The sequence below is a fragment of the Oenanthe melanoleuca genome, chromosome 1 (genome assembly GCF_029582105.1).
Source record: "Oenanthe melanoleuca isolate GR-GAL-2019-014 chromosome 1, OMel1.0, whole genome shotgun sequence".
Classification (NCBI taxonomy): Eukaryota; Metazoa; Chordata; class Aves; order Passeriformes; family Muscicapidae; genus Oenanthe; species Oenanthe melanoleuca.
The window spans coordinates 5,506,795-5,523,389 of record NC_079333.1 but is presented as its reverse complement, the minus strand read 5'-3'; the positions used below and the strand labels follow the sequence as shown (position 1 = coordinate 5,523,389).

Sequence of the window (16,595 nt, the reverse complement as noted above, 5' to 3'; positions counted from 1 at the left end):
TGTGGAGCCCAGAAGAGTGTTGCACAAGAATCAGCTGGCTTCATTTAATAAAAGTAATTATAATAATCATAATAATCACCAGTTGAATAGCTTTTGTTGTCCAATGATCTCAAAGACATTTTACTAACCCAGACTAGTATTTTAATCTAAATTTAACAAGTGATAAAACATTCGGGCAGATGAAGTGACCTACTCAAGGTCGTCTTCTGAACCTGTAACAGAAGGGAGAATGCACATTTTTGAACTCAAGTGCTCAACAGAAAATCCACTTCCCAGAAACAGAGCTCCTATAATTCCCCCAAAACTCAAAAGAAGTTTTATTCAAGTCGCAGTTTTGCTGAAAGAAATTTTAACCAGGTCTAATTTGTAGCTTGGATACTAGGACAGATGCAAATGAGGTTCTTCCCAGGAAAGAGAAATAGAGGTCAAGTGGTGAGGAAAGACTACAACCAAGGTTGACTAAGGAGAAAGGAGAAGGGGAAGACCAAAGCCAGGAGAGAAGGCTGGAAAATCAGAGACACACCTACAAATTTCCCAGCTGGAAGAGCAGGATAGCTCCAAGAGATCTGGGTGAAAGGTTTGCAGGCTATGTGAAGGATATACAAAGGTGGAAGAATGCAGAGTCTGGAATCTGACCTGCAGGAAAACCAAATCAACCACTTGCAGTCAGGCACTTGAGAGTTGGTAGGGCACTGTCACACCAAAGCTTTGGCCACGGTGTCAGTGAACCCCCCAAACAGGCTGCTCAAGCTCTCTCACGTTGGCAGGTGCTGGGAGCTGGCTCTGCAGGTCCTCCAGAAAGGATGACTGCCACACTCAGCCTGTTGGAAGCAAAGCCAGGTTATGGACAGAGTAGTCATCATGTCCAGCTTCATCTCCCAGTCTCTGCAATAGGACACAGGGCAGCAGCTGTGCCAGCTGGTGCACAGGATTCTGCAGAGCCTGACATTCATCTCCAGGTTTTGGAGCCTTTAAAGGGAAAAAAGCCTCCCTGTATTGTCACAGGTTGAAGCCTGATCTTTTCAGGGATCCACATTCTGCTAATGGTGTGAAACAACTTAAGCTAAGCTCATCTTCTCTGGGAATGGCTGTGCCCAGCCCATAGCCTTTCTCCACTTCTCCAAATCTCACTCTTTTGAGTTGCTTTTCAACTTTGATGAAGATGACTTGGTCTTCTTTTCCAGTCCCTGGACTTCCTAAAGCCTAATCAGCACTGGGTGAGGCCATATCTTCTTGTAGCTGCTGAGAGCTGCTGCTCTTGGCAGGGTGGATTTTCCCTCTTCCTTCATTTCCATAACGTTTCCCTTCTGTTTACTTTCCCATTGCTCTCATGGCCGCAATTCAGGCCGGCATGTAAGCACATGTTTAATCTCATTGATCTCATGGCACTCCATGTATGAAGGAAAACGTGGGTCCCTTTGCCCAGCTCCTACTTATGAATTTCTGGTTAAAGAGACATGAGGAAAAAAGTTAGAAATGGTCACCCAGGGGTGGACTAGAGCATGGGCTTCCCCCTGCTCTCTGCCCAAAGCTCAAACAGCCAGGATGCTGATTCCTGCCTCATTGTCAAATCTGGTGGGTGTGAGGGGTCTGGGCATCCCAAACACATGACATGAGTTAAACAAGGATTTGCAGGATCACATTTTGCACTCAGGTGTCTAAACTCCACCTGGGTCCTGCTTTAGGAGACTAGGAGCTTCTCTTTATTTGGCTCATCTCTCAAGTAAGAATTGTGATGTCCCTTTCTTGCACTTCTGTAAGTTTAGATCATGATGGAAGGTTTGGGGGGCAGCAGGAAAAATTACCCCTTTTCACTATGTGCATGTACAATGTCTTAAATAACCCCAACCCCAGCTCTGTAAAACAAACAGCACGGGATAGGAGAGTCTGACCCCCATATACAGGGAATATACCTGAGTTTCCCTGCCTGCACTGAAGCTGTTCCCTCCTCTACAAATACACCAAGAATGTATAAAATAAACCCCATGTTTATCCCATTTTCCAAGTAGGAATACATACACCTGCACCATATAGATGTTCTGTGAGTACAGGGTAGAGCAGACACCTTCAGAGCACGCTGGGCAGGCTGTACATATGCAGATCATCTTCACAGCATCTGCACAGCAGGTCTGACAATTTTTGGATTCATTAGACATAGTGTATGAATACTATAGAGTTCACCTCCCCAGTGTGCAGTCAACCTATCCTGAATTTCTGGATGTTCAGCAGTCCAACTATCTGAAGGGCCTGATGGGCATGTGGAAATTCTGGATAAGCATATGCACTATTGAGATTTCATCCCAAGCAAATTCCCAGCTGGAGAAAGACGAGATGTCCAAGGAAACAGGCACATGGAAGTTCACAATGCTGAAAAAGAAGGGGTGGTTCACCTGTACCTGTGCAGAAACCATCCATATCTCTTCTGATCTATGCTTCTCTGCCTTGCCCAGCACTTTTCTTCTCAATGCCCAGGCTGTTCCAAAAGCTGCACTTTTGTGTCTGCTCTGCTACCCTGAACTTGCATGGCTTTCTGTGGTTGTCTATGCACACATATCCTGTCTCATGATGTGTAGACTGCTCTTATTTGCTGCCTGTCACTCTGTCTTTTGGAGTAAATGTCCTGAAGTGGTTCATTTTGCAGTGCTCTGGAGAGTCTTTTGCTCAACCCCATCAGTATTTCCCCTTGTCAATACAGACCATCTAATATCCCTGCTAGAGAGGTTTCATTCCTGGTCAGACCTCAGACAAAATATTCTCAAGAAAATCTCAGGAATCCCATTATTGCCAATTTTCAAGCCATCTGTTATTTTCCTTGAAGTCCCTGGTCTTCAATTATGCAAGAAGATCAGCCTTCACTAAAAGAGGAAAAGTAACTTTTGTAGCTCATGAAAGGCCCTGACACCAGAATAGCAGAAAAGAGCCCTGAAGTCATCATGTGTGTGTTTTTAAGCCGTATTTCAGAGCGGATGCTGTGATTTTCAGGTGCTGTTGCTCTCTGGGGTGACAGTGCCCGGTCGGGCCGGGTTCAGCCCGTCCTGCTGGAGGCAGAGGATGCTCCGAGGAGTGCGGTGAGAGGAGGGAGGCTGCAGCAGAGGTATCCCGGAGCGCCCTGAGCCGGAGGGGGCTGTTCCCTGGCCCTGCATTGTTTCCCGGTGGTGTCATGCCGTGAGGTGGTGCCGGCTGTGGTTGTAACCAGCAGGCGGAGCTGGGCTGGATAAACAAGCGAGAGCTATTCATAGCCATGAGGAGGGCAGAGCGCTCCTCTCCTAGCAACACAGCCAGGAGAAGAGCAGGAGAGCTCTGCCCAGCTGGTGGAGAAATGTGTGTGCGAAATGTTGGTGTTCTTCCCTTGCCGAGCAGCGGCCAGTGCACGGCTGGAGCCCTCTCACCTGGAGCTGCCCTCCTTCGCTCCAAAGCCTTGGTTTGATCTCAGTGATTCTCTCCTGCAGCTGGTGGCCAGCTCTGTTCCCTGGGGTTTGATCAGTCAAAATGTCCTTGCCTGCTATAAAACCACCAAGAGATAAGGGTTAAAAGGTGGGGTGCAAAGCTGTGCATCCAGGAATTCCAGGAACACCTCTGCACTGCTGCCTGTCCCAGGGTGAGTGCTGGACCCCCCTTGATCCAGCACTCCCATAAATACCCACTAACAGCTGGAGGGCTGCTGCACTTTCACTGTTCACTTCTTACCAGAAGCCCAGTTACATCAAAACCTGCAGGTAGGGTCTGATTTATTTTCTTGGATGTGTGGAGTGAGGCTGGTGAGGCACTGAAACAAATTGTCCAAAGCAGCTGGGGATATCTTGTCCGTGGAATTGTTCAAGGCCAGGTTGGATGAGGCTTTGAACAATCTGTTCTGGTGGAAATTGTCCCTGTTCTCTTCCCTGCAGGAGGGTTTATGGATGAATGATCTTTAAGGTCCCTTCCAACCCAAACAATGCTTTGATTCTGTGAAATCTTATGGCATAGCTCTGGTTGCAGGTATGATAAACCCATGGCAGAGGAATTATACCAGGTAAGTGTGCAGACAGCTTGCAAAGGAAGCTAGCACACCCAGCCGTTTGAAAAATTAGGCATGTAGTAGCAAGGTACTGACAAGTGTTCCACACACCTGTAACACTGCCAGTAAATCAAGCAAAGGCATTTGTCAGCTTGTCATTAGGAGAGTAATGAGGTAAGTACAATAGAATTTAGGGCAAGCAATGAGGCCAGCATCTCTCTGCAGTAGATTTGGCCAGAGACAAAGAAGAGTCAAAGTTTAAAAGCAAACAAGACTCTAAGCAGAGGGAGCTCAGTCCCTAATGAAGAGCATTCCTTGCTCTCACCTCTGCGTGGTGCAGACTGAATTTGGTCTCTGGGAAGGACCAAGGCTGCCTTCATCCTGCTCCTGCCAGGTAACAAGAGAGGCAGACACCTCAGGGCCCCACACTTCTGATTCCACCAGTCCATACTCATAACAAATGCCCTCAAACCAGCGTACAGGTGTTTTGATCTCTGGCAGACCACGACGAGCAGATTGCTGACATACAGTTTTCCAGCAAGGTTTCAGAGTGTGAATTTAATAAATTGTTGTGAATTGGGAACAAAAAAGGAGGGGAAAAAATCAGAAGCTCAATTACAATGTCTATCTGAAAGCTGCATACTAGGCCTCCAGAGCTCTCACAAAACATGCCACCACTTGAACTCCAGGAGTAATTAAATTTTATGGAGTTTGGCGAGAAGAGAGGGCCTCAACTCAAAGTTTACCATTTGGTTACAAACTACTTGCTAAATAGCAGGAGAATTATCAAATCCAGGAATACTGGGTTCTGCTCCTAGCTATGGGAGCTAGAGGTTAAAACAGTGAAGGGGTCGGTCCAGTCGTGTAATTTGGCCCATCCAGATGAAAGACACGGTAGCTGAAGGAGTAAGAGAAATGTATTCAAGTCTCAATTGTTGCCATGCTGTGCAGCTTTTCTTTTTTATTATTTTTGCATTGCAGGATGGTTAGGGCGTGCAGGGGGTCACAGACTGAGCCAGCAAGTAAAGTTAGGAAATGTCCTGTAATGTAAGTGAAATAGCAGTAGGGAAAAGCCAGGGATGTAAGGTGTGCTTCCTCAGGGCAGCCTCCCTGAGTCTGCAGGAAATTCAGCCCAAGACTCTCACTTAATGATCTCACTGATTCAGCTGAAAAAGCAAAAGCCCAGTACAGCTAAGAGTACGTGATAGAAACAATGATAAGGCAAGAGAGAGGGAAGAAAAAAAGAACAATTGATTTAATGCCTTCTTCATTTGTATTTAAATAAATAAAGATGCCAATAGAAGGCTCTAGGCACCTTACCACACAATTAACACAACCAAAGAGAAACCAGACTATGCACCCCTCCCAAGCAGCATGAAATGATTATCCAGAATGTGCTTGGCCACCTCCCAGAGGAAAAAAAAGACTTGCCCCAGCCCTCACAGCCTCTCTCTCCGGAGGGTGACATTTGAAAAGCACTTGCCTTGCAGGCATCTGCACACCCCTGAGAGCCACTGGAGCCCTGCCAGGGTCACCCCTGCCCCTCTGCCTGCCCATGGCCATGAACTGCTCCTAGTCACTAGTGCCTTGGAATGGGATACAACATCCTGCTCTTCTTCCTTAGCAGAAAAAATGTTGGCTTACCCAAGCCCCTGTTGACACTGAAGAATATTGCTGGCCCTGGTATAATGAGCTGGAAAACTTCTGTGTCCTAATGAAAAAAGAAAAGGAAAAAAACTGTAATTTCACCGGCAGTTGTTTCACTAGCAGGACTGTTACAAGCTCCAAGCCATAATGTTGTTAGTGTTTCTCCCACCACCAGGCAGTTTGAATTGTTTCTGTTTCCCATTAGCATCTCTTGCCCAATGCTGCAGCTGCACACACACACACACACACCCCTCTCGCTGCCGGTGGAGCCAGGGCTGGAGCTGGCAGTGCTGCAGCTCCCAGCCCTCAGCTCCAGGGACACAGCCTTCCCCAGCAGGGACTACTTCTGCAGCAGTCATGCTCAAATGCTAAGCCAGTCAGCCTCAGAGTGCCCCAAAGTCACTCTCTGTCCTCATGTCCTCTCTGGCTGCTCACAGTGATCCCCAGCCCCACTTTCACAAAGCCCCCAAGAAGCTACAGTGCTGCAGGCAAGCTCAAGGGCACACATCAAACCAGCAAAATCAGGGGCTGGGATGCGGTGGGGGCATGGGATGGACCTGTGTGTGTTGGTCCAAAGAAGCCTAGCAAAGATGGGGCATTCAGATAGGGCCCAGAGTCAGAGGGCATAGAGGCTGGGTGCCATGAGTGGGGACAGTGTGGGAATTGAGTCTTCATGGAATCATAGAACTAAAGAATCCTAGAAAATGCTGGGCTGGAAGGGACCCATCAGGCTCATCAAACCCAACTCCTGGCCCTGGGCAGGACACCCCAGGAGTCACACCATGTGCCTGAGGGCATTGTCCAAACACTTCTTGCACTCTGTCAGGTCTGGTGCTGTGACCATTTCCCTGAAGAGCCAGTTCCAGTGCCCAACCACCCTCTGAGTGAAATACATTTTCCTGATATCCAACCTAAACCTCCCCTGACTCATCTTGATGCCATTCCCTCGGGTCCTGTCACTGGTCACAATGAAGAGAGCAGTGCCTGCCCCTCTGCTTCCCCTCATGAGGGTGCTGAAGGCCACAATGAGCTCTCCCCTCAGTCTCCTCCAGGCTGAACAGACCAAGTGACCTCAGCCATTTGTCAGAAGGCTTCCCCTCCAGTCCCTTCACCATCCCTGAGGCCTCCTTTGGACACTCTCCAATGGCTTCATGTCTGTTTTATATTGTGGCACCCAAAACTGCCCCCAGGACTGGAGGTGAGGCTGCCCCAGGACAATCCCCTCCCTTGCCCAGCTGGCAGTGCTGGCCTGGTGTCCCCAGGACAGGGATGTCCCTCTGGCTGCCAGGGCACTGCTGACTCAGATCCAATTTACCATCCACCAGGACCCCCAGGGCCCTTTCCATTCACTGCTCTCCAGCTTCTCATTCCCCACACAAGGGTTGTCCTGTCCCAGGTGCACAGTCTGGCACTTGCCATTGTAAATCTCCATACAGTTGGTGATCACCCATCTCTAATTTATCAAGGTCTCTCACAGGCTGTGTCTGCCCTCGAAGGAGTCAACAGCTCCTCCCAATTAGGTTTTGTTAGTGAATTTACTCAGCAATCCTGCCAGTCCTGTGCCCAAGTGTTAATGACAGTATTGGGGATCACTGGTCCTAGAATGGAGCCAGCCTGCTGTCCCCCCTCTCACTGTAACTCTTTGTGCTGACCTGTGAGCCAGTTGCTCACCCACTGTGTAACACAGTTATCCATCTGTGTGCCAGACACTTTGTCCAGAAGGAGACTGTGGGAAACACTATCAAAAGCTATGCTGAAGTCCAAAAGGGTTATATCTACTGGTTTTCCTGCTAAATGGTGTTTGATTGTTGACTTTTTCCTGGCCAGGTATTAGACAAATTAACAACTGCAGTTGCTGGGAAAAGACCTCTGCTGCAGTAAAGGCTCTCTGCTGTTGTGCTTCTGAGCTACCTGCTCCAGACTGAGCATGAGCTGTATCCAGACCTTCTGGTGACTGCAGAGGTGCTGTGGGGCAAGCTCAGACTGGCATAATGCACAGTTGTGAGCACTGGACAAAAGAAAGAGCCTGCCTGAGTGGGCATGGGGAGGAGCAGTGCGTGGCTGGTTCTCCAGACCTCCAGCAGATCTGGGTGCAGAGCAGTGCAGCCTCCAATCATGTGCCAGCCAAGCACGGGGACAAACATCACCTCCAGCCTTGGGACCCTGGCAGGACTTGAAAGCACAAGTCTTCAACCACAGATAATGGTTTTGCCAGGTTAATCCTTACATCTTCTCATCTCTGGCTCTGCCCTCACAGTTGACATTTGACCATCTGCTCTGACAGAACCCTAAATTCTTGCAGGATGAAGTTACAAAGAGGAGACTTTTTACACTCCAATAACTTTCATTTGTCTTTGGGTTCTCTACAGGTTCACAATCACCAGCTATAGCACTAACCAGAGTGATCCTTATGAAGCAAGACAGGGTTACCAAAGCAGGGGCAGATCTGCAGGTACTTGGGAATCACAGTTGGATACACCTCTACAGTGATGGGGATGACACCTGGCCACAAGAACTGCCCTTATGAAAGCACCTCGTGTATTTGGTGGGTCAGCCACTGCCCTGCAGAGCCAGTCTGCATGGTCCCACAGTGTTTGCCACCTTGGCAACCCTGACACCTATGCAGTACAGAGCACAGAGTTCTGCTGCTGCTAAATCTGTACCAGAGCATGCAGGCATAACAGAGCTCATGGGACATGAGCTGGCTTGGGTCCAGTACTAGTCCTGCTGCCTCAGTTCAGCAGTGTGCCTTCTGCAAAAAGCCTTGCCCTTATTGCTTTGTGCATGGCTCCAGAAAGATGCCATGACTTCATGGGATCAAGGCCAGAGCTTTGAAGTCTGCAGGGCTCCCTGGTGCTGCACACACACAGTGACTTGGGTCTTCACTGATAGGACATCCTGCACCACGTTTCACTGTGTGAAGATGTTTGCAGTACCCAGGGGGAGTGAAAAGAGGAATGAGTGACATCAGGAGATCTGCCTGGGACTGGGGAATCCAGAGAGTTCATCCCAAGGTGCTCTCAGGTGTGCTTTGTCACCTGCCCCATGCCAGGTATGCCTCAGTACACACCCCCTAAGCCCAGCCCAGCAGCCATCATCACCCTCCTCTCAGTGGGCACTGCCTGGCTCAGAGCCTTCTCCTCGAGTTTCCATCAGCTGCCAGAAAAGCTCCCACTCTCTTGTCCCTGGTGGCCAGAGCTCACATTTGGCAAGCAGAGCCCAGCAATCCTGCGGGAAGGCATGCTTAAACAGAGGAGCTGAATATATCTCCTTCCTCGTCCAGCAATTATTCTGCTTCCTTTCCTCATTCCAGGTCCCCAGCCGGAGTGCCTCTGCCTGGCTGCATGCTGGATGCACTCCCAGCAGTGCTCAGCCCTGAGTGTCAGCTGGGAGTGCATGCAGCCACAACATCAGGCATGATCCCTGATCCCAAACAGCACCAGCTGTCACCACCTCAGCCCACTGGGACTCGGCAGAATGGGGTTTTTCTGGTGTGCACGTTCTGCCAGCCCCAAGCCTCAGAAACCCACCCGAGCTGTGCATTACTCAGCCTAGTAAAACCACCATCCCAACAAGGAGAAGCCTGGTTGCTGTGCTGCCTGCGTGGGGACAGGGGGTGGCAGGAGGAGGGGTGGCCCTCCTGTGGGTCAGGGAAGCTCCTGGCAGTCTCTCAGCAGGTCCTGGGCAGAGGACTCATCCCATCCACAGAGATGGCCAGCAGAGCTCCCCAGGGAGATCCAGTGACATGCATGGAGGGAAGAGGGAGCCAGTGCAGGCAGTGTGGGCTCTGTGGGATGATGCACAGAGGGAAACCTCTCCTATCAAACATCTAGCCTTGAAATAGTCTGAGTGACCTCATCTGGCTTCCAGTGTACTCCAAACATGTGGGCTGATGTTAAACTGTGCTGCATAAGGTGGAAAAACCTGGTCCATTTCCAGTGTGTTTCTGCCAGGAATATTGCTACTGGCTCCAGGTGGAACTGGGTTTGGGCCTGAGAAAAGAAGAGATGGAAGAGGAATCAACCTGCACTTCTCAAAGCCGTGCTGCTGTCCTCCTGGAGGCAGAGGTAGTAAAGGGAGGACATCCACACGGAAACAGACTGACATCTGGAGCTATCTGCCTCCATAACTCTTTGTCTCTCCAGTACTTATTGTTTCCACAACAGGAGTGATTAGTGCCCCTACCAAGGTCAAGGCCTCCCTGTGCAAGGCACAATGAGAAACAGCTCCTGCCCTGATCAGCTGAGCTGGAGAAGAGATCAAGGGCACAGGAAAGGGGGACAGAGGTGGGAAATGACTTGCTAACCATGGCACGGGCTAGGAGAAGGGCTGGGATCACAGACAGAGGTCTCTCCACCTCTCTTCCACCCCTCTCCCCCAGCCCAGTGTCCTCGGCACAGGAACCACACAGAGGCTCCTCCACAGCACAGCTGCAGAGTTAATGAGTTGGGTCTGTGGATTACTTAATTTCCAGGGGTGGTTCTTTCATGACAAACACCACACAGCAGGCATTTTACATCTACAGCTACATGAGCAGCCTCTAAGCCCACAACCCTTTGTCAAGAGTAAAAATAGAAAACAGTCACAGTAGATGGAAAGAGACAGGAGTAAGGCAAGGGCAGGGAAAGATGGAAACACTACAAGTTCTGCAGAAGAATGGAGGTTTCCAAAATGTCCAGTTATCTCCAGAACCTGCATGCTGCACACTTGTTTCAGCAAGATGGTAAAGAGGGTGGCTCAGGGCTACACAAAACCATCTCTAACAGTTACTGGGATTCAAACACCTTAGACTCATTACTCAATAATTAGGGAGCCCATCCTAGCCCAGAAGTCACATCTTGCCACATTGGCTGAAGCTGAATGAGGCCCTTATGTTCCCATCCGCCTGGGATCAGGGGGACCATCAGCATGGCCTTAGCAGTGCTCAGGGCTCCAGAGGTGAGGAGCAGACAAGGCAGAGGAAGGCAGCTTCAAGCAGGGGCAGTGCAGAGGGACAGCACCTGCAGCCCCCAGAGCCCCTGTGGAGGAGCAGTAAGGAACACCAGGGTAAATACATCCTTGGGGAAGGATTCCTTTCAGGGAAAAAGAGGCTGCAGGGGGGCACTCAGAAAAGAGGGCAGCTCCATCCAAAAGCACAACTGTGCTGGGCCAGCTCAAACCTCTGGAAAGCTCTCTAACCTGTCTCCAAGGCCACGGGAGGAGAGCAGCCTTCACAGGGACAATCCTCCTGTCCTGAGCTGAGCTTGCCAGCACAGGGATGGCAGTGGGTGCACAGCCTGTCCACAAGTGAACACTAGCAGGGCTGTGAAAGGCAGCACTGCTGCACAGTTGTGGTGTCCAACAGGCACAGGGGAGCTGTGGCTTTGGTGAGCAGTGTTTCCATGCTGGAGAGCTGAAGAGGGGTGGCAAAGGCATGGGCAAGTGCCAGGCAGTGGAAAAGAAGGAGACAAAGAAGATACTTTAGAAAATAATGGAGGGATTGATGAGGAATGGAGCAAAAGGGAATGGATAGAAGATAGCTCAGTAGGGAAGGAAGAGACTTTGGTGACAGGTGGTGGTGGAAGAACAAAGCAGAATAAAAGAGAGGCGGTGTGAGGAAATGAGCGTGAGCACAGTCAGGCTGAAATGAGAGACTGAAATAATGGTGGGGAGAGCACCCCTCAGACATCCTTTAGAAAGCAAGTGACAAAGTGAAAAAGAAAAAACAAAGCCCATAAAATGCAAAGTGAGGAAGTGGATATTTTATCACTGTGTGATGTGATGCTGGTGTGCAGGAGCCCAGTGATTGAAAAGCAGAGGCAGATTGGTAGATTCCTCTACGTGTGCTTGCCCACCACAGGTACAAATAACCTGGAGTTGCAAGGACTGCCTGTTAAATTGGAGTGATGCCCAGAAGAATGGTCCACCACCTTTCCTACTAGTGTTTTCTAGGCTGGACCTAGAGCTCAGGCACCAATCCATCCCAGGCAAGAAATCCTGTGTCAGTGCCCCTCTGCTTCCACAGCCTGCTGGGGAGAAACCTACTGATCTGTGTCTGGGGATGCCAGCCTTGGAAGTGCAGGAATCCTGTCTGTGGGGAGTCAGAGTTCTGAAAACATCAGGCTGTTTTGAACAATAAGAAGGTTCATCTCCTCACCTTGGCTGCTCTGCCTTTTGCCTACACTGAAGGCTTAAAACAGCCACAGGGAGACAACACCAACACTCTCAGGGTTTGCCTGGGCTCCCCAGGAAAAACGTGAGGCTGGTCTCAGCACACAAAGAGGAATCCAAACACCATATCTGTGGTCTTGGTCCCTGCTTCAATGCTCTTACAAGGAGCATTTTATGTATTAAAATAAGATTTTCCTGTAACTTCCTTTTTAACGCTGCTGGCTGTTCAGCCTGGAAAACGTGACTCAGAAAGAGGCTGTGGGCATCTCCCTGAACAGAGGGGAGAGCAGCGAACATCAGAGAACAGAAATCACATCCCTTGTCATACAGACACCACCCAGGAAGGCCAGCCTGCTGCTGCTCTGGAGGAGGGCTTGGGCAGAGCAGGGTTTGTATGCTCTGCCACATGCAGCCATTCCCCTCCTTGAGAGGATCAAACGCATCATTTACAGCTGTGATTATCAAAGCCAATCTTTTGGTCTCATTGGTCAAACTGGAGAAATCTCCCAAGTGCTTGTACTGCTAAAATAAGATCTTGTTCAGTGGAGATTATGCAGAACCATCTCTTTCCAGGCACATTTTGTTAGCAAGGGATTAACTAGGAATGTTGACATTTAAGTTGTTGTCACTGCATATTTGAGGCTGAGTGTACATTAATTACAGGGCAGCACAGCTCCCAGCCTCAAAGCTCCTTTTTTTTAACAGAAGAAGGGACCAAGGCTGTGTCTCCCTGTGTGTGAACTATGAGGTACCCCAGGAGGGATTTCAAGGGGGAAGATCAGGGCACAAGGGGAGACAGTCTGGTGCTCCAGAAGCAGCTTCAGCTAACATCGTATTCAGGGGAATGGGGCAGTGTGCACTGATGGCAGACTGATTTCAGGCATCATCTTTTCATATTTAAGGAATTGGGCAATTATTAGAGGTTCTCTGATTGGTTCTTTGATAAATATGGCAGAACATATTTATCTCCACAAAAGGGAAAGGGGGAAAATGAGAGAAAGGATAATGTCACTTCAGTGACTTGGTTTGTCCTTTTGGTGCTTGGATGGCGGGTAATGTTCAGGGCCATGATCTCTTTTATCCAGCCTGAGCATCTCAGATGACTCTGAACTAAACCAGCTCAAAATATCGGTACAGCCATCCATCACATCTCATTCACGCTGGATTTCAAATCTCATTATGATCCAAAAAGGCACAGGCAGAAATCCACAGTTTTGTTATTGTCCTAGTATTTCCAGCACGAATACATCCAAAATACCATGAGAGCAATGGTGCCTCGGCACACGGACATATGGCAGGAACAGAAAAAGCTGCTCTGGTGCAATTGTTCAGCTCCATTTCATGGAGAGAGCTGCACAGGGGGAGGGCTGAGTGCCGGGGAGAGGAACAGAGAAACACGCCAGGATACACAGAGCTGACAGGGGGAGCAGGACGAGAGGGAGAGCAGGGCAGCGAGAGACGCGTGCACCTCGAGGGGAGAGACGGCAACAACGGCACGCACCCCCGAAGGAAAGGAAGAAAAACGAAGCGGGGGTAACTGTAATTAAAATAAAGGGGGAAAGGCGGAGAAAGGTAGGAGCAGGGAAGGAGGGAGGGAGGGAAGGCGAGGGATGCGCGGGGCGGGCGGCCCCGGCCCGGGATCGCCCCCTGCGGGCCGGGCGCGGAGCTGCGGCGGGGCTCCCCCTGCAGGCGGCGCCGCCGGGCCCCGATCCCGGGGGTCGATCGAACCCCCAGTCCCGGGAGTCCCTCCGAACTCCTCATCTTTGGGGTCCCTCCGAGCCCCTCCCAATCCTGGACGTCCCTCCGAGCCTCCCAATCCCGGGGACCGCTCCGAACCCCCGCATCCCGGGGATCGCTCCCAACTCCTTATCTTTGGGGTCCCTCCGAGCCTCCCAATCCCGGGGATCGCTCCGAGCCCCCCCATCCCGGGGATCGCTCCGAACCCCCCGATCCCGGGTACCCCTCCGAACCCCCTAGTCCCGGTGGTCCCTCCAAGCCCTCCCATCTTGGGAGTCCCTCCGAGCTCTCCCACCCTGGGGATTCCTCCGAACCCTCCCAATCTCGGGGACCCCTCCGAGCCCTCCCATCTCGGGAGTCTCTCCGAGCCCTCCAATCCCGGGGATCCCTCCGAACTCCCCAATCCCGGGATGCCTCCGAGCTCCCCCAATACTGGAAGTCTCTCCGAGCCCCCCCATCCCCGAGAATCCCTCCGAACTCCTCAATTCCGCTGGTCCCTCCGAACGCCCCCAGTTCCCGGGGTCCCTCCTATCCCCCCCATCTTTGGGGTCCCTCCGAGCCCCTCCCAGTCCCGGGGATCCCTCCGAACCCCCCCATCCCTGGGGTCCCTCCGAGCCCCCCGCCCCGTCCTGCCCTGCCGGGGCCCCTGCTCTGTGCCTTCTTTGAGTCTGGCCCCGCTCCTGCAGCCCTTCCTTCCTCCCTCCCTCCCGCCGCTTGTCAGAACGCTGTGGCTGCCAAGCTGCTGCCCCAATCTGCGAGGGAGCCCTGTCTCCTCCATAAGAGCAGCTTTCTGAATAGAGGAGACCCCTCCTCAAGTGGCAGTGAGATGGAGAAGCAGCTTTTGAGGAGACTCGTAGAGAGCTGCTACATCCCCTGCACCACCGCCAGCCAGTGAGGAAGATGCTGCCGGAGGAAGACGGGCACAAGCTCGCAGCCCACAGCAGTGGCAGACCTCAGCCTGCCCCTTTTTTGCTCCTAGCACATGTAACCAAGGACGACTCATGGGATTTTCCCGTGGGATAAGGGTCACAAAACCCTGGCAAAGGAACTGGGGCACTGCGATGAGAAAGGCGCCCAGAACTGAGCATCTCAACCACAGTGAAGAGGGACATCCTCACTTAAAAGGATAGCAAGGGGTGACCATGGAGGTGTCTTGAATCTTTAACCAAGCAGTACAAGCTTTGGGCGTTTTTTCCTTCCCTCCTTGTGCAAGGGACTCACTCCCACATTCCTGCTCGTCCTCCGTCAGCCTGGCCGGGTGCTGGAGCCCTTGGCCGAGCGCCGGGCGCGGCAGCGGCAGCGGGGAGTGTTTAAGTGCCCCCCGAGGCTCTCCCGCCTGGGCGCAAAGTGGAGAAGCAGCTGCCTGTTTACAGTGGGAGGGTGCAAATTGGCCTTCGGGGAGAGCAGCACCGCTCATTTCCCTGCAGCTCGGCTGGGGCGGGAGCGGGGGGAGACCTCCAGCTGAGGAAAACAACCAGGAAGGCGAGTATCTGCCATTTCCTAGGGGGAAACGATTCAGAGGAGAGCTGTCTGAGTCTATTAACTGATGCTGGTTCCTGTGGAGAGATGGTGGCACACTGGCTTACTTCAAATAGTCTGTTTCCATCTTTAATACCACCTCCGAGCATTCAGACCCAGACACAGAGCTCCCTTCTTGCTACCTTCTACGGCAGTGTCTCTCGCAGAGGATTTTATTTTCCTAACGGGAGACACGAAGCAGGGTTTGCAGTAAATGAAAAGAACCGTGTCCATTTGCGTGGTTGCATAATCACGTTATACAGCGATCTTTCAGACTCTGGAGAGCAGAGAGAGAGAGAGAGAGAGAGAGAGAGAGAGAAAGAGAAAAGTGGGACGTCATGAGCGGGAGCTAAAAGCCAGATCTCTCGATGAGATCAAGGAATAGATGTGAAGTCAGTCAGATGGAGAAATGTCTGGATAGCTCTTCCAAACAGTGAGAGTCCCAGGCTCAGCTCTGAACATAAACAAAGCGAGATGTTTCTGGGGGTTGGGCTAGGTTTTGTATAAACTCAGTTTCCTCTTCCATCATTGAAACCGGATGAGAAGAGCAGCCTGTAGCCAGGATCCTTTGCCTCTCTGCTGAGGGCTTGCACAGGGCTCAATTCCCAGGGTGCTCAGGCCAGGACCTTTCACCAACATCATATTCACTGCAGAGTGAAAGAAAAATCGCTTACTTCATGCTGCTGAATGAGAAGCTCTATTTCCAGAATGCACGTTTGCCTCTTAGTAAATGGTAATTTCCCAGCACTGGCAATATTCCCTTTTGGATCCCCTTGTGACCGTTGATTAGTCCAAACCTCAGCCCAGGGTCACCTGAACCGCAGCCCTCTGAGAGAGAAAGCTTCACTTGAAATATAAATGCTGTTAAATCAAAAGGACAAATTTTCACAGAAATTAAATATTCTCTGAAACAAGGGAAACTAAAAATGGACAAGTGTAGCCTTTCCTTTAAAAGGATAAGAAATTAATTTTGAAATAGCATCACTCATTGACTATCCTGTTACCCTAAAATTCCCACCTCCCATTCCTTTATTTGCTCTGATGTCAGTAGCAGGAGGGTAAGAACATCTCCATAAACATTTCATGGTCCACTTTGTAACTCAAGTACTTCTGTGAAATTTTAAAAATCTAGGACATTTAGCCATCCAAACCATTTGAAATGTTTAACCATCTGAAGGATTTCTCAGCTGCTTCCTCAAGTGCGAAGTCAAACATTGCCTATCCTGTGGAAAAGGGAGAGTGGGAGGACATGTTTTTTACATGTTGTACCTCTTTGCCTCCTTTGCACAGTCTGATTTCTTGCTCACGGAGTAGTTAACAGATACAGTATTTAAAGGAGATGTATCCTCAGCCAGAGAGGACAAGGAAGCAACAGGTGCCCAATCTAAATTAACTGTCTCACCCTTAGGAGCAAAGCTGTCATCACCAGACCCGAACTTGTTACAAGGAATAAAAGGCTAACCTGAGAGGCACAGAGAGCCTTCCCTCCCCGAGCAACCTGCAGCATATGGCAGCAGGAACCTGCAGGATTTCCAGTGGCACGGGG

General features: G+C 50.7%; 1 long non-coding RNA gene across 2 annotated transcripts; it reads right to left on the bottom strand.

Moving 5' to 3' along the window:
* Positions 1-58: 58 nt before the first annotated feature.
* LOC130256583 (uncharacterized) lies at positions 59-10,751 on the bottom strand. 2 transcript variants are annotated; one of them, XR_008841154.1, is made up of 5 exons: positions 9,499-10,751; positions 5,642-5,708; positions 3,390-3,502; positions 760-3,210; positions 59-212 (listed from the first exon to the last, which is right to left on the bottom strand). It is a non-coding gene; the product is annotated as an uncharacterized LOC130256583 (long non-coding RNA). The 2 variants fall into 2 exon arrangements; XR_008841153.1 differs by having other exon boundaries at positions 59-3,210.
* Between the last annotated feature and the right edge of the window lie 5,844 nt (positions 10,752-16,595).